Below are 27,015 nucleotides of genomic sequence, written 5' to 3'. Positions count from 1 at the left end.
GAGGTCAAAACAAAGAAGTTAGTACCTTCGGCCCTCATCTTGAAGTTACTTAAAGTTTGATATCATAGCTAGAATCTTGGGACTTCCCTGGTGGTGCAGTGGTTAAGAATCGACCTGCCAATGCAGGGGACACAGGTTCGAACCCTGGTCCAGGAAGATCCCACATGCCGCAGAGCAACTAAGCCTGTGCACCACAACTACTGAGCCTGCTCTCTAGAGCCCGCGAGCCACAACTACTGAGCCTGCTCTCTAGAGCCCACAAGCTGCAACTACTGAGCCTGCTCTCTAGAGCCTGTGCACCACAACTACTGAGCCTGTGCTCTGGAGCCCGCAAGCCACAACTACTGAGCCCACTTACCACAACTACTGAAGCCCGCGCGCCTAGAGCCTGCGCTCCACAACAGGAGAAGCCACTGCAATGAGAAGCCCGCGCACCGCAACGAGGAGTAACTCCCACTCGTTGCAACTAGAGAAAGCCCGCGTGCAGCAACGAAGACCCAACTCAACCAAAAATAAATTTTTTTTTTTTTTTTTTTTTTTTTTTTTAATTACGCGGGCCTCTCACTGCTGTGGCCTCTCCTGTTGAGGAGCACAGGCTCCGGACGCGCAGGCTCAGCGGCCATGGCTCACGGGTCCAGCCGCTCCGCGGCATGTGGGATCCTCCCAGACCGGGGCACGAACCTGTGTCCCCTGCATCGGCAGGCGGACTCTCAACCACTGCGCCACCAGGGAAGCCCCAAAAATAAATTTTAAAAAATAAATGTATTAAAAAAAATGCACTAGATTCTTTATGCGTTTCACATAACCACAATTTTGAAACAAGTGAGAAAAGAAAAGAGGATTTTCCAGTATTCGTGTAAACAGCCAAATTGGGAAGTGACTTTGATAAAGTAGAAAAAAAAAACCCACATGGGACCTGAGGCAGGAGACCAGAATCTCTTCTGGGCTCTGCCATCAGCAGTCTCCAGGCAAACCAGTTCACGTCTCTGGGCATCGCTTGAAACAGTCAAATGAAGCAGCTCTTCACTGTGAATGTCAGTCAGAATCACCTCCTCAGAAGCTTTATAAAAATGTGCCATGTACAGGAGCCACCTCAAAGCCATTCAATCAAATGAGCTGGGGAAATCCGTGGAAAAGTTCTTCAGATTCTTCTTCTATGGCTCCCTGGTCAGTGATCTATGGTTCTTTCTAACCTCTAACAGACTCAGTCTGTGAAATGTAGTTTTAATATTTTCTAGCTAGAACAATAATATATTTTAAAATCTCTTTATTTCTTTTACAGTACATAAGACTCATCCTAGTATTTCAAGAACTGCAGTCAAAATATATGAAAAGTGACAAAAATCATGTAAGAAGGATAATCGCCCTGCAATGTAATATATATATATGTATGTATGTATGTATATATATATATATATATATATATTTTTTTTTTTTTTTTTTTTTCCGGTACGCGGGCCTCTCACTGTTGTGGCCTCTCCCGTTGCGGACCACAGGCTCCAGACGCGCAGGCCCAGCGGCCATGGCTCACAGGCCTAGCCGCTCCGCGGCACGTGGGATCCTCCCGGACCGGGGCACGAACCCGTGTCCCCTGCATCGGCAGGCGGACTCTCAACCACTGCGCCACCAGGGAAGCCCTGTAATATATTTTTAATTTATAAAGTTAAGCTACAAGCCACTATATAAAGAAGATGCTAAATAAAATTATTTACTTTGAGTCTGGCAACTCAAAAAACATCCCTAGGGCACAGTCCCAGGAGGTGGGAATAGGAAACTGCCCCCTGCAGCTTGCTTTGATACTTCCCACTCCTATCTTTCAACACAGGAAGTATTACCAAGTTGCCTCACTTTGATTTAGGAAAGGCTATGATTTGGAAAACAACTCTTGGTAGACTTCTAGGGAAGAAATTTACCCTTTTAAAGGGCATACTGGCAATAACATATTTGCTACAGAGATGGAATTATTATTCGTGGGTTGGTGGAAAAAGAAAAAAAATCAGTTTTGAACAATTCTGTAAGTGTAGTCCTACACTGGGCGCAGATGTGAGCTTTATGGAATAGCAATGGAGGACTTTAGGTAGGACCTGTGTTTCCTTAAAGTTTTTTCTGACTAAAACAAAATCATAGCATATGAAATTTTCCATATGTAGAGCATTTCTCCGCTCTCTCCTACAGAAAAACCTGTCTGACCTCTCCAGCCAAATGAAATGTTTATGTTTACTGACTGTTGACTAAGTCCACGATTCACTTGTAGGTGAAATGAGTTCAAGGAAATCCTGTTTAAGGGAGTTAAAGTACATCTGTGCAGTTTATCATCATCTTTAAAAGATGTATTAGTACATCATCACTACCTTTAAAAGGCATATTAGTCCAGCATCACTACATGGAAAACTGGTGTTTTGGTTAGTTTTCCTTTTGTTTTTATTTTATTTTCCTTTAAAATACTGAATTTGAAATTCTTGCTTGGTTCTGTGTTGAGAATGTAAAAATAATTTTCTTTTACTTAACTTGGATCCTACAATTACTTACATTTCCGTAGGGCCTAACACTTCCCCAGCACCTCCATAGTTGTCACTTCTGACTAGTAACAGAAGAATGCTGGGGTACCTTTTGTTAATTATTTTTTCCAAAATGCAATGGAAGATCAAACAAAATCATTCTGAGATATCATGAGTCCAATATTCAGTAAGATTAATTTTAAAATCAAGACATGTTCTTGGAGAATGTAGAAAAGAACATGGAATTTCTAGCCTAACATCTTGGTAGTGTCACTTACCAGGTGTTATGATCATGGGCAAATCAATTTAACTGGGATAATAATACCGCTTCATCAAATTGATGGTAGGATCAAGAGGACATCCTGTACATACAAGGCTCTATAAAGAGTAAACTATTACATACATGTTAGCTGCTTGTGCTTCTTAATTTATATATATATATTTTGTGTGTGTGTGTGGTACGCGGGCCTCTCACTGTTGTGGCCTCTCCCGTTGTGGAGCACAGGCTCCGGACGCGCAGGCCCAGTGGCCATGGCTCACGGGCCCAGCTGCTCCGCGGCATGTGGGATCTTCCCGGACCGGGGCACGAACCCATGTCCCCTGCATCAGCAGGCGGACTCTCAACTACTGCGCCACCAGGGAAGCCCTCTTAATTTGTATTTTGAAGTGAATCTATTAAAGTCTCTGTCTCTGGCCCATGAAGACTATGAACAAAAGGTTCTTACAGACTTGCTTCAAATCACAAAGATACCCAACTAAGCCCACTTCTGTCACATCTGATTTCACTGATTATGAATCCTGAGTATTATGCTCTCCAGCAGAACAGTTCATGTGCATAATAACTAAATTTCTAAAAAATAGTCCGTTTTTGTGCCTATACTAGTTTTAAGCATCAGCTTTAAAATGATCAAAACTGCAACAGATTTTAATTAATCTCAGGGCTCTATTAATCAAAAGTACAAAAAGAGGCAAAAAAAAAGGGCAACTTCTCTGATACTATCTGCAAAAACAAATACCTTATTTAACATGTTACAAAGTGTGTATGAATTTACACCTCTAGTTTTGCTTTTTCTGTTTTTAACACAAACAAGACAAAAATACCCTTCAGAAATATTTGCTAGAAATAAAAGCAATACCAACACTGAATAAATGTAAACAAATATGGCAAGCACGCCTACACAGAAATCAGTACACTCTATTTTTAATCAAAACCCCAAACCACCATGGTATTTTTACGGTTTATAACTGAAGAGGACCTTTCAAACCAGTGCCCCCAACTCAAACAGTGAGTCACTTCAAGACTGATAAAAGTTAAGATCACAATCTAGGGTAAGACCAACACATTGCTCCTTTAAAGTGTAGACAGCTCTTTGAAATTATCCTTTTCTAGTAAGGCATTCACCAAATTTCCACTTGCTTTTTTTTTAAAGTGATGGGATGGGATTCCAGTAGAATATGGTCATTTATTTATTTTCTTATTCGTATTATTTGTGAAATATTACCCTTAAGTTACTCTGTATATATTTGTATCAATCTTCCTCATCTCAGATTTCAAACTCTTTTAAGCCAGGAATCAACACTTTCTTATGATTAACAATGGACCCAATATACTCAAAAAAAAAAAAAGAAAAACAAGTCTGAAGACATTAAAAAATTTAGCTGTTGAGCAATTGTACTGGGATCCTTCAACCCTGATAAAAGAAGAAGTTTCTTTATCAAAAACTTTTGGGTCCAAAGATGTGATGAAATAAAAATGTACACAAAGCATACAGACTTCCAACCATTGCAGAGGGCACACATAAACAATCGCACGTTAAACATCCTGATGCCACACGCTGAAGAACTCTATGGGTAAATCCTTAGTGGTTTTCTTAGAAAAACACTATATAATATCTATTTACCAAAATAGGACTGCTCTTAATTCTCATTTCTTCACACGTGTTTATATTTACGGTTACTACTGGAAATATTATTATAAGTCTACATAAACTTAAATAAAACATTTTCCCAACTATTTTAAGCACAAATTTAGCGCTGAAGTAACATGTACTAATATTATATTTTTATAATTACAAACACAGTTAGGTAAGGCTCATTTATTAATAAAAGCAGCTAACGCAGTACTCAGTATACACCAGCACTGTGCTAAGAGCTTTATAAGCATAATCTCATTTAATCTACAAAACAGTAGTGTCCCTGTTTTACAAAGGTTAGCCACTTTATCCGTGGTCACATAATTGCAGGATCCAGATTCGATCAGATCAGTTCTACTTAACTCCAGAGCTGAACTCTCACTACCACAAAACAAGCTATTTTTCATTAAATGGCACTGTCACAAACATCCTTCCCCTGTAGTGTATGATTCTTTTTAATGGTTCTAAACCAACAACTGCAAACCATGCTTTCTCAATTGGGGCTGAGAATCTTAGCAGGTTGGGGAGGACTGTTGTCAGCACAGAGCCAGGAAGGACCACAAATACATTTCAAAAGTCCTATAGATAGATGCTTCAGAGACAGTAACATGTCTTTAACGATGCTAAGAGCAAAATTCAGCTTGGCTGTCTCTTTTTTAGGGGACGATATCCCTCATGTCCTACCTTGTATACCCAAAAGTATTTCCATCACAGCGCCAATCGCACTGTACTGTCACTATCTACTTTATTGTTCTACTCAAACTACTGCCTTCTGCCTTTTTCTCTTTGTGCCTCCCATACCCTCAAAATTTACTAGAAAATAGAACACCTGTATCAGACCTTCCTGGCTGAAGTATCCGACAGTCGTTGAGAGCCCACAGTTTTAATTGCTCATGAATTCCCTCCACCATCGTGGGCAAGATTACCCATTTTTCTAATCCTCTGGTTTGTCAATACACGAAATACATGAAAACATATTACAGTCACAAAATAAGTGTCTAATGTATGTTAGGTTTTGCTTTTCTCTAAATGAATAAAATAAAAAATTGACCTTTTACATCTTTGGAGTTTGGTTCCTCCTTTATAACATAGGATATTTTAATCATATTATCTCAGAGTCTGACCCCTTTCTTGCTAATCTATAACACATGCTCCAAACCTAAGAAGACATAGACCATGAGGCATTTTAAGAATCACCAGGCACAAAAAGTGAGGTGAGTAAGTGGAAAACTGAGCAAACATTAACATCGACGGCCATAATGGTGCATAATGCTAACTGCTTAAATGGGCTTTCACTTTTATGAGCTATCAATCAAAATACCACCTTTGCAAAACACTAACAGAACAACACATGAATAGTCTGTAGTAACAGACTCTGTTTAAAATGAACATTTATAAAAATGGTTTTTACATTACATTTCACCTTCTTAATGTTCTGAAACTGAATTATATTCTCCAAATGTTTTGATGAACAAACTTTAAAAATATATATGGATATTTTAGGGTACTGAACTAGGTACAGTAAAAAGATAAGTTTTTCCTAGGAAATGTGGGGCAGGGAAGGAGGAAGGATGAATAAGTAGTGCCCAGGGCATATTTAGGACAGTGAAACTATTCTGTATGACACTGTAAAGGTGGACACATGTTATTATACATTTGTCAAAACCCACAGAATGTATATGTCACATCATTAGTTGTAACAGATGTAGCACACTAACGCAACATGCTAATAATAGAGGAAGGGTGGGGAGAGGGGAGAAGGAAGAGGGTAGTGAGAACTTTCTGTACCTTCCACTCGTGTTCCTATAAACCTAAAACAGTTTTGTTTTGTTTTGTTTTGTTTTTGTGGTATGCGGGCCTCTCACTGTTGTGTCCTCTCCTGTTGCGGAGCACAGCCTCCAGCCGCGCAGGCTCAGCGGCCATGGCTCACGGGCCCAGCCGCTCCGAGGCACGTGGGATCTTCTCGGACCGGGGCACGAACCCGTGTCCCCTGCATCAGCAGACGGACACTCAACCACTGCGCCACCAGGGAAGCCCCTAAAACAGTTTTTTTTTTAAGTCTATTAATTAACAAAACAGTTTTGGAAATATATAATGGTGATGGTTGTGCAACACTGTGAATATAATTAATGCCACCAAATTGTACTCTTAAAAATGGCTAAAATGGAAAATTTTATGTTACATATATTTTACCACAATAAAAAGGATCTGATACACTCCTTGTTTGATAAGAAAATAATTCTGTGATTCTAGGGAAAAAATGCTAATAATGAATCACAATCCAATGTAGAAATCAGTGAAAATCTTCATGGAAAAAATTTTCATGAGATACTATTCCACTATAATAAGAATATTTAATTTTACTGTTAAGTGCTCCATGTTGACAAAAGCAGTATCTTGAGGGACTTCTGGTTCTGTCATGATGGAAAGCCCCATATGTCCCAAGTCTTTCTTCTCACAACTAAAAAACCCTAGATGAAACACAACAAAGAAGCATAGGAAGTTTCTGAAAGGCAGAAAAAGAAGGCTGGCTGCCTAGAGACCTCACCTCTGGAGGAATAACATGGCAGTGCGTGCCCTGGGTTTCCTACTGCCCCCCATGTGTCCCAGGCAGGGTACTCTGCAGAAGACTGACTGCAGGACCTCCAAGAAAAGCCTCCCCCCCGCCCCCCAGCCAAGGACCAGGAAAAGGGTAGACCAACAACAGAAAATATTTTTGGCAATACTTATCCCCCTCCAGCCAATCACTAATGGAAAAACCATGCTCCACTTTCAGCAGGCCAAATGAGAAGTTAAAGTTCCAGCCTCACCCCGCTCCCCACCCTATCCTTCACACACAGAAGCAGTCAGCCTCATTCACCCACCAGCAATCAATCAGGAAGTTGGGCGGGCAGGCTGATCTTCCATCCTCCACCAGGGAAAACCAAGGGGTGCACTAACTCCCCTGCTGCGAAACTGTCAGTGGGCCGAGAGGGAAGCTGATCTTAGATTCCCCTCTGTTGCTCATTCTCCTCAGTTGCTAGAATGCCTCCAGTGAAGTAGCATCTGTAAGGCAGAGCAAAAAGCTGAGCCTCCTCCCCTACCCAGCAGCAATGAGATGTACTAAGAAGGCAGTCCAAGGCAGAGCGAGTCACCATGATTCCTACTGTCAGTGCAGTCCACGAAGGAGCTGAGCCTCAACTCCCTCACAATCAATGAGACTGACCAAGACTGCACAAGGGGAGACTAGCCCCTGCTTCACTTTCCCTCTTCCCTTAGTGTCACTGAGGCCCAGTGGGGAGCTGAATCTCCATACCCACCCTGCAGTGCCAAGCAGGGCTGGTCAACACTCCTATTCCCCACTCCCCTGGTGTCAGCAGTGCTCAGGGGGAAGCAGAGTCCCAACTCTGAACTCACAAGGCCAACGGAGGTAGTGGGATGCAGAGCTAGTTGGCACTCCACTCCTTCCATCCCGACCCTGATGGTGGCAGGCTCAGCAGGAAACTGACACTATAACCCAAAACCCCAAGACGGGAAGGTGAATATCCAACCTACCATCTGCAACGAGGCAGTGGGAGTCAGTGTCCTACTTTTGCTCCAGGGGTCCTGGAGTAGGGTTTGGCGAGGAACCTAGTGGGAATCTGAACATACACAAACACCCAACCCTTGGGTTACACTTCAACAGGAGGCCTAGCTGATTTAAAAATATATATATATATATAAAATTCAATGGGATCAAGAGTCTCATAATATCAGGATATAATTGAAAAAAATCACTGCCATACCAAGAACCAGGAAAGCACAACATGAATGAGAAAAAAAACAACAAATGTCAAGCCAAGATGAAACAGATGACAAGGATTTTAAAGCAGCTGCAACACATGCTTCAACAAGCTATTAAAGTTTTGTTAACACAAATTAATACGTTTTTTTAAAATAATCAAATAGAAAGCATAGAACTGAAAAAATATTATAAACGAAATAAACTCATTGGATGAACTCAAGGCTATAGTTAAGATGACAGAGAAAATCTTCAAGCCCAGATGGTTTCACAGGAGAATTCTATCAAACATTGAAAGCAGAATCAATATAGATTTTACACCATCTGTTCCAGAAAATCAAAAGGGAGGAAAAATGTGCCCACTTATTTCAGGACTATTACTCTGATACCAAAACAAAAGGAGTCCAAAGCACAACAACTCCACAGCACAGTACAACAAAGGGGGGAGGAACTATAGACCAGTACCTCTCAGAAATTTAGATGTAAAACTTCTCAACAGAATATTAGCAAATCAAATCCAGCAATATATGAATATAAAAAGAATTATATACAATGACCACTGGAATTTATTCCAAGTACACAGGCCTGTTCAATATTTATAAATCAATCAATGTAATCTACCATATCAACAGACTAAACAAGAGAAATCATAAGATCATGTAAATTGATGTAGACAAATCATCTGACATAATCCAACAACATTTCATGATAACAATTCTCATCAAATGCTTTCCTCCTAAGATGTGAACAAGGCAAGGCTGTCTGCTCTTACTACTCTTATTCAACACAGCACTGAAAGTTCTAGCCACTGCAATAGGACAGTAAAAAGAAATAAAAGTATCTCTATTTGGAGATGAATGCTTCTCTACATGGAAAATTCCAACAGATTTGCCAAAAAAACTCTTAAAACTGTTCAGTTAGTTCAGCAAAGTCATAGGATACAAGACTAACACAGAAAATTAAATTTCTATATGCCAAAAAGGAACATGTGGAAACCAAAATTAAAATATTATGTATAATCACACAAAGAAAATGAACTATTTAGCTACAAAGTTAACAAAACAAGTACAGCATCTATATGCAGAAAATTAGAAAATGCTAAGGAAAGAAATCAAAGAATATTTAAATGAAATGGAGAAACACCTCATTTTCATGTATTATAAGGCACAATGAAGTAAAGACGTCAATTCCCAAATCAAGTTCAATGCAATTTCCTTCAAAATCCCAGCAATGTTATTTGTAGACATATAAGCTAATTCTAAAATCTATATAGAAAGGAACAGGCCCTAGAATAAACAATCTTAAAAAAATAATACAGTGGAAAAAATCAATCTCTCTACTCTTCAGGCCTACTACATGAACAAAACAGTATGGAATTGGCAAAGAAATACACACATTGGGCAATGACAGAATCTAAACCCAGAAGTATACACACAAAAATATGCCCAACTAATTTTTGAAAATGTTGCAAATACAATCTAATGGAGGATGGACAAACAGCATTGTCAACAAATGGTACAGGAGCAATACAGAATCCATTGGCAAAAAAACAAAAAAAAGAATTTCAAACTAAACCTCATACCCTACACAAAACTTAACTCAAAATGGGCCATGGACCTTAGTGTAAAACCTAAAACTATGAAACTTTTAGAAAAATAAATATAGGAGAAAATCTTCAGAATAAAGGGCTAGTCAAAGAGTTCTTAAACTTCACACCAAAAGCACAATCCATAAAGGGAAATTTTGATAAACTGGACTTCGTTCAAAATTTAAAACTTTTTTCTGCAAAAGACCCTAGTAAAAGGATGAAAAGACAAGTTACAGTACTGTGAGAAAAATATTTGTGAAGCACATATCTAATAAAGGATGAGTATCTATAAAGAACTCTTAAAATTCAACAGGAAACAATAAATAATCTAATGATAAAATGGGCAAAGGCATGAACAATCATTTCACCAAAGAGGAAATACATGGAAAACAAGCACATGAAAAATGTTCTGCATCATCAGTCATTAGTGAAATGCAAATGGAAGTCATAAAGAGATGCCATTACACACCTATTAGAATGCCTCAAACAAACAAAACGATAGCAGCACCAAATGCAGGAAAAGAGGCAGAGAAACTAGATCACTCATCAATGTCTGGATCACTCATATATTACTGATTGGAGTGTAGAGTGGTACAACCACTCCAGAAAACAATTTGGCAGTACCTCATAAAACTAATCATTCAATTATCATATGACTCAGCAACTGCACTCTTAGGCATTTACCTCAGAGAAATGAAAACTTATGTTCACACACAAAAATCTGTACACAAATATTCATAGCAGCTTTATATAACAGCCCCAAACCGGAAGCAACCCAGATGTTTTTCATCAGAGGAGTGATTAAATTAACTGGTACAGTACAACGAACTACTACTCTGGAATTAAAATGAACAAATACTGATACATGCAACTACACTAGGAAATTACCATGAGAGAAAAAAAAAATCCCCAAAGGTCACATATTGTATGTTTCCCTTTATATAAAATTCTTGCATTGACAAAATTGTAGAAATGGAAGAGACTAGTGGTTGCTGGGTGTAAGAGCAGATGGGGGCTGGGGGCAGAGGCAGTGGGTATGCGTATGAAAGGGCAACTAGAGGTCTCTTTGTAGTAAACAAATTGTTCTGGACCTTGACTTTATTAATGTCAATATGCTGACTGTGATGCTGAAGTATAATTTTGTAAGATGTACCACTGGGGAAAATGAGCAAAGGGTGCCAAGGATCTCTCTGTACTATTTCTTAAAACTGCACGTGAATCTATTATCTCAAAAGTAAAAGTTTAATTTTAAAAATCCAGTGTAAGTTTTAAAGCCATAAGAACTTAACATATAATGTTCCATTATTTTTTTCCTTAGCTTTGTTAGAAGATATTCATGAAAAGGGAAGCTCAGTGTTATTTCAGGTAGGAGAGTATTCTTATTCTTTTTTTTCTTTTTTCACTAAGAGAAGGAGGGAAAAAACAGAAAACTTTAGACCTACAAACGGGGCAAAATAATGCATTTGTATAGGCTTCAAAATTTTCAAAGGTCTTGAAAACATATCATCTTTGAAGAGCTTTATTACAACATTTGGGTCTTAAAATTAGAGGGCAGATAATTTAATTCTAATCAAAAAAATTAACAGAAAAGTTAACCAACTTGGCCAACATAACAATTTGGTGGCAAAGCGAAAATTAGATTCAAAGTTTACAAACAAGTCCATTTCTAGTATTTTTTTCTACCACCTCAATTTCTTAGTCATAATTCAGGGATAGTATGGTTCCATAAAATACAGTTTCAAGTTTATATTTTGTTAATAGTTAATTCATAAAAAAATAGTGTATGATTTGTATTACCATCATGTTCTCCATGTAAAGACATGTATAAACATTACAGAAAATATATGTGCATGCAAAATGTGGAACTCTGCAACTAAATTTTAATCTGAGATTATTAAATGTTACTTTTAAATACACACCACTAAAATAGATAACTGACATTTCTCCTTAAATCTGAGACACTGCTGATTATAAATATGAAACCACTGATTAATAAAAGCTACATATGTAAAATAAGAACAAATATCACTTTAAAGATACTTGTCATTTTAAGAGTCATACTACCTTCAGTAAGTTAAAACACATATCTTAGAATCAAGGACATATGATATTTCACAGAATCCTGTAATTGTGGGGCTGAAAAAAATTATAGTGTTCTTTATTCTAGTCAAATGTGAAACACAAGTCTCAAATAGGTTAGGCAATCTGCCCAGTTACAATCACAAATCAATTAGAAATTAGAACCCAAGGCTCTTGACTCCTAGAGTCCAATGGAAAAGTTTTTTGTATGAAATAAATACTTTTAAAGGTACATCTTTAAAATGGTTGAACCAATGTCTTAAAGTATTTACTAGAATATATTCTTAGTGTCTATAAGTTCTATTAAATGATCTAGAATATCTGCTCTTGTGAGTTCTTTTTACCAGACTGCCAAGAATGATGTCAAGGAGCTTACCACCTATTCTTACAGGAGTTTTATGGTTTCAGGTCTTATATTTAAGTCTTTAACCTGTAAGCAAAAACCTATGGTAGATACAAAAATGATTAAGAGATAAAGCAAAGAACAAAAGCACTGGCCCTGCACTCTTAACTTACATTTTAACAGAGATAACAAAAAAAGTGAAAAACAAATAAATGTATAATATAATGACAGGAGTAAGAGCAATGAAGTAAAACAAAACAGAGTTAAAATGAGAATAAAAAGTGATGAGTAGGGCTTCCCTGGTGGCGCAGTGGTTGAGAGTCCGCCTGCCGACGCAGGGGACACGGGTTCGTGCCCTGGTCCGGGAAGATCCCACATGCCGCGGAGCGGCTGCGCCCGTGAGCCATGGCCGCTGAGCCTGCGTGTCCGGAGCCTATGCTCCGCAACGGGAGAGGCCACAACAGTGAGAGGCCCGCGTACCGCAAAAAAAAAAAAAAAAAAAAAAAAAAAGTGATGAGTATTGTATTAAATAAGGTAGTGGCTAGTGTAGTAATCTCAGAAGGGGAAACATTAGGAGAAACCTGAGTAAAATACTGCATACATTGGGAGGGGTCAACTAAGAAGAGAATTCCAGGAGAAGGAAGCAGCAAGTACAAAGGTCTTTGGGGGGTGTACGCTAGATGTATTTCAGGATCTAAAAACCAGTTTCCTTGCATTCTGGTTCATATCCCTTTTCCTCTGTAGCACAGCATATACCTCAGAGTTTACCACCATTAAACCATGTTACTCATTCTTACAAGTAATTTGAATTCACCTTACAGCAGTCTTTTTATGGATGGAAAAAAATCATTCATTGTATAATAAATCCTCTTTAAAGTGGCTAATAACGTTGGCACTTTCTTAGAAAGAACTTGAAAAAAAGGTCAAAGGTCATTTAATTTGCCTTATTGCCCAAACAAAATAAATTATATTAATCAAAAGCAAAGTTTGTATGTTAAAAACACTGGGAAGAAAAATAAAATCCTTTAGATAATTACTGTATCACTCAGGGCTCTTACCTAGTTATTCTAATACCCATTATTTGATAAAAGGTTGAAATAAACAAGTTTTCCCCATTTCCTCCTTTCTTTAAGAAATCATTTTTAAAAGTCAATCAGTTACAAACCATCCTCAACTATCTCCTACAACATGAAAATAATTAACCACATAATGTATGTACTGAAAATATTTAATGATGCAGCAAAAGCAAACTATTCAAAGAAAGAGAATAAGCATACAAGGAAACGCAAAGAACACTAGGTATAAATTTAATCTGTAAGTTTCAAAAGCATAAAATACTTTAAGGAATAATGAAAAACCAAAAGGAAGATGTTCTATTTTTTCCATGCCATGTTCATAAATCATAACTTGGCATTAAAGGCTCAGAGTCTTCAATCAGAAAGAAAACCTTTGAAATATCAGTCTCTAAAGTGACAAATACAAATTTTAATGCAATTATATTTCAGGTTCATTTCAGTTCAACTAATGAAAAATGCTAAGGTTCTCATCAATCCAAGACTTCAGAGAAACATGGTTACATTTTTCAAAAGCAACCCTCAGAAAAGCACATCTGTCACTTCTACTCATTTCACCAGATCTACAGAGGAAACCATAAGATGGGGTTTAAATAAGAGAACTGCAGTAACTACTTATCAGAAAAGGTAAATTAATATTTTGTATCAACCCCCCAGCCTAAAAGACCACCCAAAGACATTTTCACTGGAAAAATCTAATAAAATCAAAGAGGAAGTCCTCACCACCAAAGAAAACAATACTCCTTCAAGGAGAATTTATTTGTGAGACAAATCAAAACCCTTAAGTTTCAAACCCCTTTTTTACACAAGAGCAAAATGATTTTATTTTGATTGGAAAGCCATTAAGTAGTAACTCCATGTTCCTTGATATCAAAAGCTATGTGTAACACAACTGGACACTATCAATAATAACAGAATTTTTAAAATCCCTTTATTCTCATACTAAAAATTACATATTTTAACTTTTTATCTTCCCTTTGGCACTAGGTGAAGGGAATTTCCCAGTGGATGCAACTTCAGGGCATCATTTTCCTCACTACTTTTCTGCAGAACAGCATTGTGAAAGCTACAGTAAGTGTTCACCCCAAAAAGCTTCCATCATCAAAGACTTCTGGGACTACTGCATTAAACAAATAAAATACATTTCTTTACTATACAGACTTTCTTTTAAAGATTTAATATGCATTGCAAGTCTTCAAATGCTGAGATAAAGTATGAATATTTCCCAAAATATATGACTAAGGAATAAAAACTTAGTGTGTAAAAATCTATATACACCTTGAAAAATATTCAAATTCCATGGAATATAGTTTGAGAAATGCTATTAGAAGTGCAAACTAAGGGGGATGAAAAATTCTAACTGGCCCACAGAAATCAGTGGGTTCAATGTAAAGCTTCCCAAAGCAAGACACAACAAATGCCCTGTGCTTTCAAATCAAATGTTAAACTTTTATGAATGTTTTTACATATATAAACTCTGTAAACAGGCCAATTATTTGTGCTAAACTTTGTGAAAATATACTTCACTATTTAGTTAAGTAGTAGACTTTCTTGGGTCATTCTCAATAAATTAAGAGTAGATACTTTAGGTAAGAAAGAAAATAGAGATTTAAAAAATATGGAGAGTCTATGAGTGAAAATTTTTAAAATAAATGTTTAAAGACAACAAACAGACAAGCCACATTGTGGGAGAAAATCTTTGAAAAACACATATGTGATAAAGGACTGGTAAACACACTATACAAAGAATTCTTAGAACTCAACAATAAGAAAACAAAGAATTCAATGTAAAAATGAACCAAAAGATCTATACAGAGAACTCAACAAAAAAGACATCTAGATGTCAAATCAGCATATGTTATCAGGGAAATGCAAATTAAAACGAGATACCACTATACACCTATTAGAATGGCCAAAATCCCAACACACTACTGTTGTCAAACACCAAATGCTGTTGAGGATGAGCAATGAGAATTCTCATTCATTGCTGGTGGGAATGCAAAATGACACAGCCACATGGGATGACAATTTGACAGTTTCTCACGAAACTAAAATACTCCTACCATATGTTCTAGCAATCATGTTTCTCAGTATTTAACCAATGAGTTGAATACTTACATCCACACAAAAACCCACACATGAATGCTTATAGAAACTTTATTCATAATTGTCAAAACTTCAAGATAACTAAAGTGTTCTTCGTTAAGTGACTGGATAAACAAACTGTGGTACATCCAGAGAATGGGATATTATTCAGTAAAATAAAAAGAATGAGTTATAGAGCCACAAAAACACATGGAAGAACCTTAAATGCGTATTACTAAGTGAAGGAAGCCAACCAGAAAGGCTATATACTGTATAATTCCAAGTATATGATATCTTGGAAAAGGTTAAAGCTATGGAAACAGCAAAAAGGTCAGTGGTTTCCAGGGGTTCAGGAGAAGTGGAGGGATGAACAGTTAGAACACAGAAGATTTTTAGGGCAGTGAAACTACTCTGCATGATACTACAATGGTAGATACCTGTCATACATTTGTCAATACCCATAGAATATACAGCACCAAGAATGAGTGGCTAATTTAAGTTAAGGACTTCAGTTAAAAATAATGTATCGGGACTTCCCTGGTGGCACAGTCGTTAAGTATCCGCCTGCCAAGGCAGGGGACACGGGTTCCAGCCCTGGTCCGGGAAGATCCCACATGCTGCAGAGCAACTAAGCCCGTGTGCCACAACTACTGAGCCTGTGCTCTAGAGCCCGTGAGCCACAACTACTGAGCCTGCGTGCCACAACTAATGAAGTCCGCGTGCCTAGAGCTCGTGCTCTGCAACAAGAAAAGCCACCACAATGAGAAGCCCACACACTGCAACGAAGAGTAGCCCCTGCTCGCCGCAACTAGAGAAAGCCCACACGCAGAAATGAAGACCCAACACAGCCAAAAATAAATAAATAAAATAAATAAATCTATAAAAAGAATAATGTATCAATATTGGCTATTCAATTTTAATTGAAATGGGGGGAAGCAGTAGTGGCAGAAGGAGTATATGGGAACTGTACTTTCAGCTCAATTTTTCTCTAAAACTAAAACTGCTCTTAAAAAATAGACTATAAAATTTTAAATAACACAATAAAATAAAAGCAAGCATTTCAAGGAAGAAAAACGTTATCTACACTCAAATTTTATGAAATAATTATTTTTAATAAATCACAAATTCCACAATAAGGCTAATTTTTAAATATTTATGTTGTCTACCCTAGCAGAATAGGAAAGAATATTATCCCAGGACTCCCAGTGTCCAAGGCTTAAAACAACTCAGGTCATGAGAGTAAAAAATATTTTAAAACCTAGTGTCTTACTTGATGTCATCAAATTGTACGCCTGCTCTATGTGTCTGACACTTTTTATCGCAGTCGCCTCATATTCACTTAATTTACTGAGTAAACTGATGTCAGAGAGACTGCTGCATCCAAAAGGGTAACATTAGTTCACAGGAAAGCTACGACACAGTAATAGCATCACCTATCTTAGTCCACCACTCCCATTCTCTAAATGTCTTCTATTTAGATTTTTTAGAAATGTTACTCCCAGGACATTTCTAATAACTTTTGCAGCAGACATTTGAACTCTTACTCAAATTAAATTAGTCAATTGAATTCTCTTAGTTTTTTGATAAAAGGAAAAGTCTATGTTCTAATTATGACATAACAGATCCTGGTTCTAATATTAATTTTGTGAGGAAAAAAATCAGGGTTTTAGGGGAAAAAACCCTCCTCATTTACATAGCGTTTTTATTAATACAAAAGGATTTGAAAAGCAAAAATCTGACTAAATGTAAGAAGTATGTGCTTTGAAATAAGAATGGGGAATTGAGATCATTTTAAAATTAAAACTGAGTCAGTTTTAATTACTTCAAAGAATAAGTTTATTTGATCTTTAATTTTAAAGGAGTATATTTAACTATATTTCAAATAAGTCAGCCTAATGATGGTGAATAATTAGGCAATTTTTTTGTTTCTCATATAGTTATTAATAAATTAAAACTGCTTAAATAAGTGTTCTTAATCCTGGGTCTTAGGAAAGAAATATTTTAGACATTTTATAAGATTGATCACATAAGAAAGCAAAATACAAAATGTTTCTGAATTAATATTTCTAGTCAGAGCAAAATGGTTATCTACCCCCGAGAATAAAAGGTACAATGCACTTAATAGCTTGTTGATTATGACTCACCACTTCACATTATGTTAGATATCTACTAGAGAAATTTTAGCTAAAATGTACATGTTAACTCTGAAATATAAAATTCCATAAAGTTTAAAACAGACCAAAAAATACAAACTCTAACTTCCAGTGTTCTAGAATACAGGCAAACATGAGCAATGTAAAATTCCAAGAGAACGTATCCCACTATTTTACTCTTTAGGCCATATAAAAAGACATGGTGAACCAGCTCAAATATTCTAGATTTGATGAGGGTGTTTATCGTACAAATCAGGACAAAAACAGAAATAATACTGATAGGGTCCCAAAGAATACTCTTTGACAGTGTTTCTCAAACACTGAAGGTTATGAATCATTAGGGGATCATGATCATCAGTTTTTCAAAAGTGAAATATCAAGTTCAATGTATGTGTAGTTAAGAATAAATGTTGCTCTTTGAAACTTTTGATTCAAATTCATAAACACACACACACACAAACACATAAGAAAGATACCTACATACGTTTATGTATAAATATATGAACACTGGTCCCTAATAAACTAAATGGATTAAAAAACAAGACTCATCTATATGCTGCCTACAAGAGAACTCATTTTAGATATAAGGACAAACACAGACTGAAAGTATAGGGATGGAAAAAGATATTCCATGCAAATGGAAACCAAAAGAAAGCTGGGACAGTGCTACTTATACCAGACAAATCAACTTTAAAAAACAATGTATTAAGAGACAAAGAACAGTGTTATATAATGATAAAGGGATCAATCCACCAAGAGGATATAACATTTGTAAGTATTATGCACCCAATATAGGAGCACCTATATATATAAAACAAATAGTAACAGACCTAAATGGAGAAACAGACAGCAATACAATAATAGGAGGGAGCTATAATATCCCACTTACATCAATGGATAGATCATCCAGAGGAAAAAATCAATAAGGAAACATTGGCCTTAAACGACATGTTAGACCAGATAGATTTAAACGATATGTAAAGAACATTTAATCCAAAAGCACAGAACACACATTCTTCTCAAGTGCACATGGAATATTCTTTAGGATAGATCATATATTAGGCCACAAAACAAATATTAATGAATTTAAGAGGACTGAAATCTTATCAAGCACCTTTTCTAACCAAAACAACATGAAACAAAAAATCAATTACACAAAGGACACTGGAAAATTAAAAAATGTGGAGATTAAAAGCAACATAAAACTGTACAACCAATGGATCAAAACAAAAATCAAAAGAGAAATCAAAAATTAACCTTAAGACAAATGAAAATGGAAACATAAACTACCAGAATTAATGGGATGTAGCTAAAGTAGTTCAAAGAGGGAATTTGATCATTAACAGAGGTCTACTTCAAGAAACAATAAACATCTCAAACAACATATCGTTACACAGGAAGGAACTAGAAAAAGAACAAACAAAGCCCAAAGTCAACAGAAGGAAGAAAAAAACAAAGATTAGCGTAGAAGTGAAAGAGCGAATAAAAGGACAATAGAAAAAAAGAAGAAAAGTAAGACCTGGTTCTTTGAAAAGATAAATGAAGTTGACAAACCTTTAGCTTGACTCACCAAGAGAAAAAGACAGAGGACTCTAATAAATGAAATCAGAAATAAAAGAGGAGATATTACAACTGATAACACAAAAATAAAAAGGATCATAAGAGACCACTATGTACAATTACAACGCCCACAAATTGGATAACCTATGTGAAATGGATAAATACCTGGAAACATACAACCTACCAAGGCTGAATCATGATATAGAAAATCTGAATAGACTGATTATTATTAAGGAGATTGAACTAGTAATCAAAAACTTCGCAACAAACAAAAGTCCATGACCAGATGGCTTCACTGGTGAATTCTACCAAACATTCAAAGAAGAATTAATACTAATCCTTCTCAAACTTTTGCAAAAAATACAAGAGGATGGGCTTCCCTGGTGGCGCAGTGGTTGAGAATCCACCTGCCGATGCAGGGGACACAGGTTCGTGCCCCAGTCCGGGAAGATCCCACATGCCATGGAGCGGCTAGGCACGTAAGCCACGGCCGCTGAGCCTGCACATCCGGAGCCTGTGCTCTGCAACGGAAGAGGCCGCAGCAGTGAGAGGCCCATGTACCACAAAAAAAAAAAAAAAAAAATGGAAGAGGAGGGAACTCTTCCAAACTCAATTTATGAGGTCAGCATTACCATGATACCAAAAACAGTCAAGGATGCCACAAGAAAAAAAAATTACAGGCAAATATCCCAGATGAACAGAGACAAAAAAAAAATTCTCAACAAAATATTAGCAAACTGAATTCAATAATATATTAAAAGAATCATACACCGTGATCAACTGGAACTTATTACAGGAATGCACAGATGGTTCAACAGCCACAATTCAGCCAATGTGGTATCACATGAACAAAATCTAGGATAAAAATAATATAGTCACCCCAACAGATGCAGAAAAATAATTTGAAATAATTCAAAATTGAAAAATTTAGCATCCATTTACGACAGAAACTCTCAACAAAGCACGTATAGAGGAAATGTATCTCAATATAATAAAGGCCATATATGACAAGCCCACAGCTAACATACTTAAAGGTGAAAAGCTGAAAGTTTTTCATCTAAGATTAAAACAAGACAATACAACCATTCTTATCAGTTTCATTCAACATAGTATTAGAAATCCTAGCAAGAGCAACCTGGCAAGAAAAAGAAGTAAAAGGCACCCAAATTGGAAAGGTAGAAGTAAAACTGTCATTATTTGCAGATGAAATGATATCATATATAGAAAACCCTAAAGAATCCAACAAAACACAGTTACAACTAATAAATTCAGTAATGTTGCAGGATAGAAAATCAATATTTAAAAAAACATTGCATTTTTTTAACATCTTTGTTGGAGTATAATTGCTTTACAATGGTGTGTTAGTTTCTGCTTTATAACAAAGTGAATCAGCTATACATATACATATGTCCCCATATCTCTTCCCTCTTGTGTCTCCCTACCTCCCAATCACACCCCTCTAGGTGGTCATAAAGCACTGAGCTGATATCCTTGTGCTCTGTGACTGCTTCCCACTAGCTATCTATTTTACATTTGGTAGCATATATATGTCCATGCCACTCTCTCACTTTGTCCCAGCTTACCCTTCCCCCCACCGTGTCCTCAAATCCATTCTCTAGTAGGTCTGCGTCTTTATTCCCGTCCTGCCCCTAGGTTCTTCATGACCTTTTTTTTTAGATTCCATATACATGTGTTTGCATATGGTATTTGTTTTTCTCTTTCTACTTACTTCACTCTGTATGACAGATTCTAGGCCCATCCACCTCACTACAAGTAACTCAATTTCATTTCTTTTTATGGCTAATAGTCCATTATATATATGTGCCACATCTTCTTTATCCATTCATCTGTCAATGGACGCTTAGGTTGCTTCCATGTCCTGGCTTTTGTAAACAGAGCTGCAATAAACATTGTGGTACTTGACTCTTTTTGAATTATGGTTTACTCAGGGTATGTGCCCAGTAGTGGGACTGCTGGGTCATACGGTAGCTCTATTTTTAATTTTTTAAGGAACCTCCATACTGTTCTCCATAGTGGCTGTATCAATTTACATTCCTACCAACAATGCAGGAGGGTTCCCTTTTCTCCACACCCTCTCCAGCATTTACTGTTTGTAGATTTTTTGATGATGGCCATTCTGACCGGTGTGAGATGATATCTCACTGTAGTTTTGATTTGCATTTCTCTAATGATTAATGATGTTGAGCATTCTTTCACGTGTTTGTTGGCAATCTGTGTATCGTCTTTGGATAAATGTCTATTTAGGTCTTCTGCCCATCTTTGGATTGGGTTGGTTGTTTTTACCAATTGCAATTCTATACATTAATAACCAACTATCAGAACACAATCCCATTTACAATTGCATCACAACAAATAAAATATCTAAGAAAAAATTCAACAAGGGAGGTGAAAAAACTGTACACTAAAAACTACAAGACCTTAAGGAAAGAAACTGAAGACACTCAAAAAAAAATGGAGAAAGAGTCCATGTTAATGGATTAGAATAACATAATTAAAATGTCCATACAACCCAAAGCAATCTACAGATTCAATGCAATCCCTATCAAATTTCCAATGGCATTTTTTCACAGAAATAGAAAAAATGATCCTAAACTTTGTATAGAACCACAAAAGACCCTGAGTAGCCAAAGCAATCTTGAGAAAGAACAAAGCTGGAGGCAACACGCTCTCTGATTTCAAACTATATTACACATCTGTAGTAATTTAATCAGTATGGTACTGGCATTAAAACAGACACACAGGGCTTCCCTGGGGGGCGCAGTGGTTGAGAGTCCACCTGCCGATGCAGGGGACACGGGTTCGTGCCCCGGTCCAGGAAGAACTCGCATGTCGCAGAGCGGCTGGGCCCGTGAGCCATGGCCGCTGAGCCTGTGCATCCGGAGCCTGTGCTCCGCCACGGGAGAGGCCACAACAGTGAGAGGCTCACGTACCGCAAAAAAAAAAAAAAAAAACAGACACACAGATCAATGTAACAGAATAGAGAGCCTAGAAATATACCCATGCTTATATGGTCAATTAATTTACAACAAAGGAGCCAAGAATGTACAATGGGAAAAGAACAGTCTATCTTATAAAAATTGTTGGGAAAACTGGATAGCCATATGCAAAAGAATGAAACTGGACCACTATCTTACACCGTAAAAAAAAAAAAAATAACTCAAAATGGATTAAAGACTTAAACGTAAGACCTGAAACCATAAAACTCCTAGAAGAAAACACAGGCAATAAGCTCTCTGACATAGGTTTTGAAGATATTTTTTGAATCTGATGCCAAATGTAAAAACAACACAAGCAAAAATTAAAAAGTGGGACGACATCAAACTAAAAAGTTTTTGCACAACGAAGGAAACCATTAACAAAATGAAAAGGCAACCTACTGAATGGGAGAAAATATATGTAATCATATATCTGATAAGGGGTTAGTATCCAAAATATATAAAGAACTCATACAACTTAATAGCAAAACAAAACAAACAAAACCTGTGAGATAAAAATAGGCAGTAGACCTGAATAGACATCTTTCCAAAAAAGACATATAGATGGACAAAAGTACATGAAAAAATGTCCAATATCAATAATTACCAGGGGAATGAAAATCAAAACTGTAATATGGTATCACCTCATACCTGTTGGAATGACTATTATCAAAAAGACAAAAAACAACAAATGCTAGCAAGGATGTGAAGAAAAGGAAACTCTACTGCAACTCTGGTGGGAATGTAAATTGGTGCAGCCACTACAGTACACAGTATGGAGGTTCCTCCAAAAATCAAAAAGAACTACTATATGATCCAACAATTCCACTTAGAGGTATTTATCCAAGGAAAATGAAAACACTGACTGGAAAAGACATCCACACCCCCACGTTCACTGCAGTACTATTTACAATAGCCAAGATATGAAAACAACCTAAGTATCCATTGATAGATGGATAAAGAAATTGTGGTACATATATACACAATGGAATATTAACCAGCCCTACAAAAAAATGAAATGTCATGCATCAGGGTCTTCACCTTCCTTTACCAGTTCATTCATGCATTAGAAATTAAGAACAAATTCTTACTGATCATTCGTAGGTCTTTACATAGACTGTGTTAGTGTTTCACAACTGACATGACTTAGCGATCAAAAATATACTGTCAAACTTTATATTTTGTAGTTTGTATTACAAATATATACAATTTTTCCATCTTCCAAATATACAAACCACCTTCTGATATTTAACTATATTTTGCAAACTACATACACATATGCCCCTCTCTTCAGGAGAACAATGCTTTACGGCCTTGCTTAACAAGAAGAAAAATCAACACTCCGAATGGTATCTAAAAGTTTTGTCAGTGGTGCAGGGAGGAAAAAAACACACCTCTATTATGTATTCAACCATATATATAAATTTACTTATTTTACTTAACCAGTTGTTTATTTAAAAAGCATAAGTTTAAAGAAAATCATCCAAGTGCTTATTGTATTGGTGATGACTGTTTATCACCAAAAAAAGAGTAAAATTTTTATTCAAATCTCTATAATTAAATTGTTACAGTAAAATTGGTTTATTTTCTAATGCCTTTATAGGTACATGCAGCAAAACATTTTAGTTAAATACACACATATATACACAATCAAAATCAGCTCTCCAAATTGGCATCAAAGCTACTATAAATACATATTTGGAGAAAATATACTATGGTTGTATGCAACAAAACTAACGAGTTTTGCAGTAGAAAGTTAAGCTGAATCTGCTGTGATGTTTTTATTACAGTGACTTAAGTCAGCCCCATTTAAACCCAATATCATCCCAAGTAGTATTCATGTAATCTCACACTGCTTAGTAATTTTTACTCCGAAAGAGGTTGACTACTCATTTAGCAAATTTATGTGTCCATGATACCAAGTCACAAAAGATTCACATTAAAATGTTTAAACTACTGTGAAAAGACCTGTAAATAGTAGAATAGTGTCTCTTAATTGAAGACTGTGGACCTAATTCTTGGGAATTTACAAGTTTCCAGTAATTTTCCTGCATGATTAAATTTTTGTGTCAATAAAAAATAATGAAGTGGCAGCCAAAGCCTCTTTAATTGTGGCACAACAATGGGGAGTCAGGGAAAAGAGAACATGGAATGATGCTACCTTAATATGCAAACAGTGGTCAAACAATGTGAGGATACACTACAGACAGATTTCATAATAACAAGAATAAAGTCACAGGAAATTGAGTTATCACAAGGGAAAAGACAGCGATGAGCAGAGCTTTCCAACCCAGGTCCTTTGCATCTCCGGTGCAACTGGGTATAAGTGCATAGATTTCAATCCCCTCAGCCTGTGGAATGGTTGGCTGGGGCCAGCGGTACTCAGGATTCCCCTGGCCTGCTGTCTCCTGTCAGGAGCAACCTTGTGCTTGTACATTCCATGGCCTTATGAATACTACTATCATTTTTACTTGTGTCATGATGTACAAAAAACACTGTAAACTACTGAAAAAACATAACTCTTATTCCACAGCAGTCACACTGAGGAAGGGGATTTATCCAGGAGTGAAAAGTCTGTCACATTAAATTAAGACCATTAATTTGTTTGTTATTGTTATTATGGATTTAGTTGTAATTTCTAAATTTCTTTTAAATTTATAGTTTCATTAGATTTAAATGCAATAAGAAGAGGCTATCTATATTTTTATGTTTGTACATATTCTAGTAATGTTAGCACAAAAATATTTTACGTTAATACTGGGGTCGATGAGGATTTCTTTTCCCCTTTTAATGGGATCTCGACAAAACACAAGGTTGAAAAGCACTTGGATTAGTGCGTCTGGAGCTGAAGAGTACTCGCTTGAAGCTCAGGTCTACCACTTACAAACTTTGTGATTCTGGGCAAGTTATTTACTTTCTCTTTAAGCCTCGGTTTCCCCATTTGTAAGATAAGGATAATAATTCTTAGCCACAGAAGGGTCTTTTGTGAGGATTCAAGTCTATAAAGTGATTAGCCTGGTATATTAACAAACATCTGCTGGTTAGCAAAGACAGCTGACTCTAGGATGCTAAAAGTATGCTTCACATAGAACAAAAGCATACTCTTCATTTCATTTATCTATCCTAGATAAAATACAATGGAACCCTGACTTTATATATGCGACCATATTCCATCTTTAAAGGGGGTGGGGGACAGTAATACTGCTTTAGAAGGACTCCTACCATTCTAAAAATACTGTCCCCACAGCTGTTTAAAATTTATTTTTTTAGACCATAGCACCACTGTTTGGTTGTTTCCAATTTCTAAAACCACAAATAGTAAAAGTGTACTCAGTCTACTGCAAACATAAATAGCAAATGCACGCTTCAGCACTTTTTAAAGGATATGGAAATTGGCAACAAAAATGCAGTTCATGTTGAAAATTTATGACAGCCCTGCCATATTTCTTCAGAAATACAATCAGGTAAAAATTAGGAAGATCTCTACCAGCTGGGTGGTATTTTTATGTTTTTTTACTTATATTTTCACTAACTGAAAGACTTTCATTATGCAACTTCTGGCACTTGATAAAATAGAGCAATAGTACCTTTGCTAAAACCACAGTTTCTTTGGTTATGTTTAGCATTACACAAACATCTTTCACCTTAGATATCCTTTTGCATTAGGGTGTTTAATTTTAAATTGACTAAAGGGGATTTCTTTTTTCAGAATATTATGCTTTCTGGATATCGTTAAGCAGAAGAATTGTGTTTTCATAACTTCTTAGAAGATTACGTGTGTGTTACAATTATTAGGCATTTGGTCCCACAAAAATATTGTGAAAACTACTGCTAAACGATGAGAATATGAAAGTGAGTCAGGGAAACATAGAGAGGACTGATTTACTGTGATGTTATAAAGCACAAGAGAAAAAAGCCTGTTTTAGAAAATATGTAAAAAAAGAACAACATGGATTCAGTGTCTCTTCCCTGATACGGTTTATCTAACATAAAATATCCTCAGCTTCTGAGGCAGAGGAAGAAAAGAAAAACAACCTGGTGCCAAAGGTTGAAATAACTGTTAAACTTAACAATGGAGAAAGAGTTGTGTTATTAGGAATAATTCTTCAATACTCTATTTCTCCTCACAGCAATAAAATTCCTGCCGCTACATATTTAAACTGGTTTTTAAATACCAGTGCTAGGAATATTGGAGGATTATTTGTTAATCTTTTGATAAAATTTTTAAAAAGCTGAATAAATACTAAGTGAACAAATGATTAAATGGGGGAGAAAATGGCACTTGGTTATTTCAGATAATTTTTGCTTTTAATGAGTTTTTTTTAATGAATAATTCAAAAGTTGATGAACAATTAGTCTACACTTTCTTCTAATTACTTAAAAGATTTGAAAGGAAAATAAAACTACCAAGCAATTTTTAAATGGCTCCTAATTTTCATGGTGGTTCCTCTTTATATGCGTTTCTACCAAAAATACTTACCTATGAAATATTTTCAAAGATTCACTAAGTACATGCTTATCAGATTCAATGAAAACTTTTATATCTCCCTTATATGTTTTATAAAGTAAAAAATATATGTAAGGAAAAATTCAGATTAAAATATGCAATGTAAGAAAATTACAAACTGAATGAGAAAGACAAAAGTTCTGGGGTACTTGCAGAAAAATAAACTAGTTATAATTTTTAGTTTACTGAAAAAAAAAATAAAGTCAAGCTATAAAACTATTATGCTTTGTATTTTTAAGTCCGTATATGTTATGTAAACATTGCTCTTTCCCCATGTCTTGTAAGAGGCATCTGATTTTTGCGAGACAATTGCTTTCCTTTGAATTTACACACTGGAAAGTGAACCTAACTGCTAACCAAAATCTAAAAAGCAACCAAATTACATCACAAATTAAGAAACAATATATTTTTCTCATCTACAGTCAGCATCTATTCAGATTGTGAACCTTTAAAAGCATGC

General features: G+C 36.2%; 1 protein-coding gene across 7 annotated transcripts in view; it reads right to left on the bottom strand.

Annotated features, from left to right (window-relative positions):
• Positions 1-27,015, bottom strand: part of SUPT3H (SPT3 homolog, SAGA and STAGA complex component) — a 447,741-nt gene that overhangs the window by 291,768 nt on the left and 128,958 nt on the right. The gene's annotated exons all lie outside the window — the stretch shown is intronic.

The sequence above is a fragment of the Tursiops truncatus genome, chromosome 10 (genome assembly GCF_011762595.2).
Source record: "Tursiops truncatus isolate mTurTru1 chromosome 10, mTurTru1.mat.Y, whole genome shotgun sequence".
Lineage (NCBI taxonomy): Eukaryota > Metazoa > Chordata > Mammalia > Artiodactyla > Delphinidae > Tursiops > Tursiops truncatus.
The sequence above is the reverse complement of the archived record's forward strand: the minus strand, read 5'-3'. Positions and strand labels throughout refer to the sequence as shown.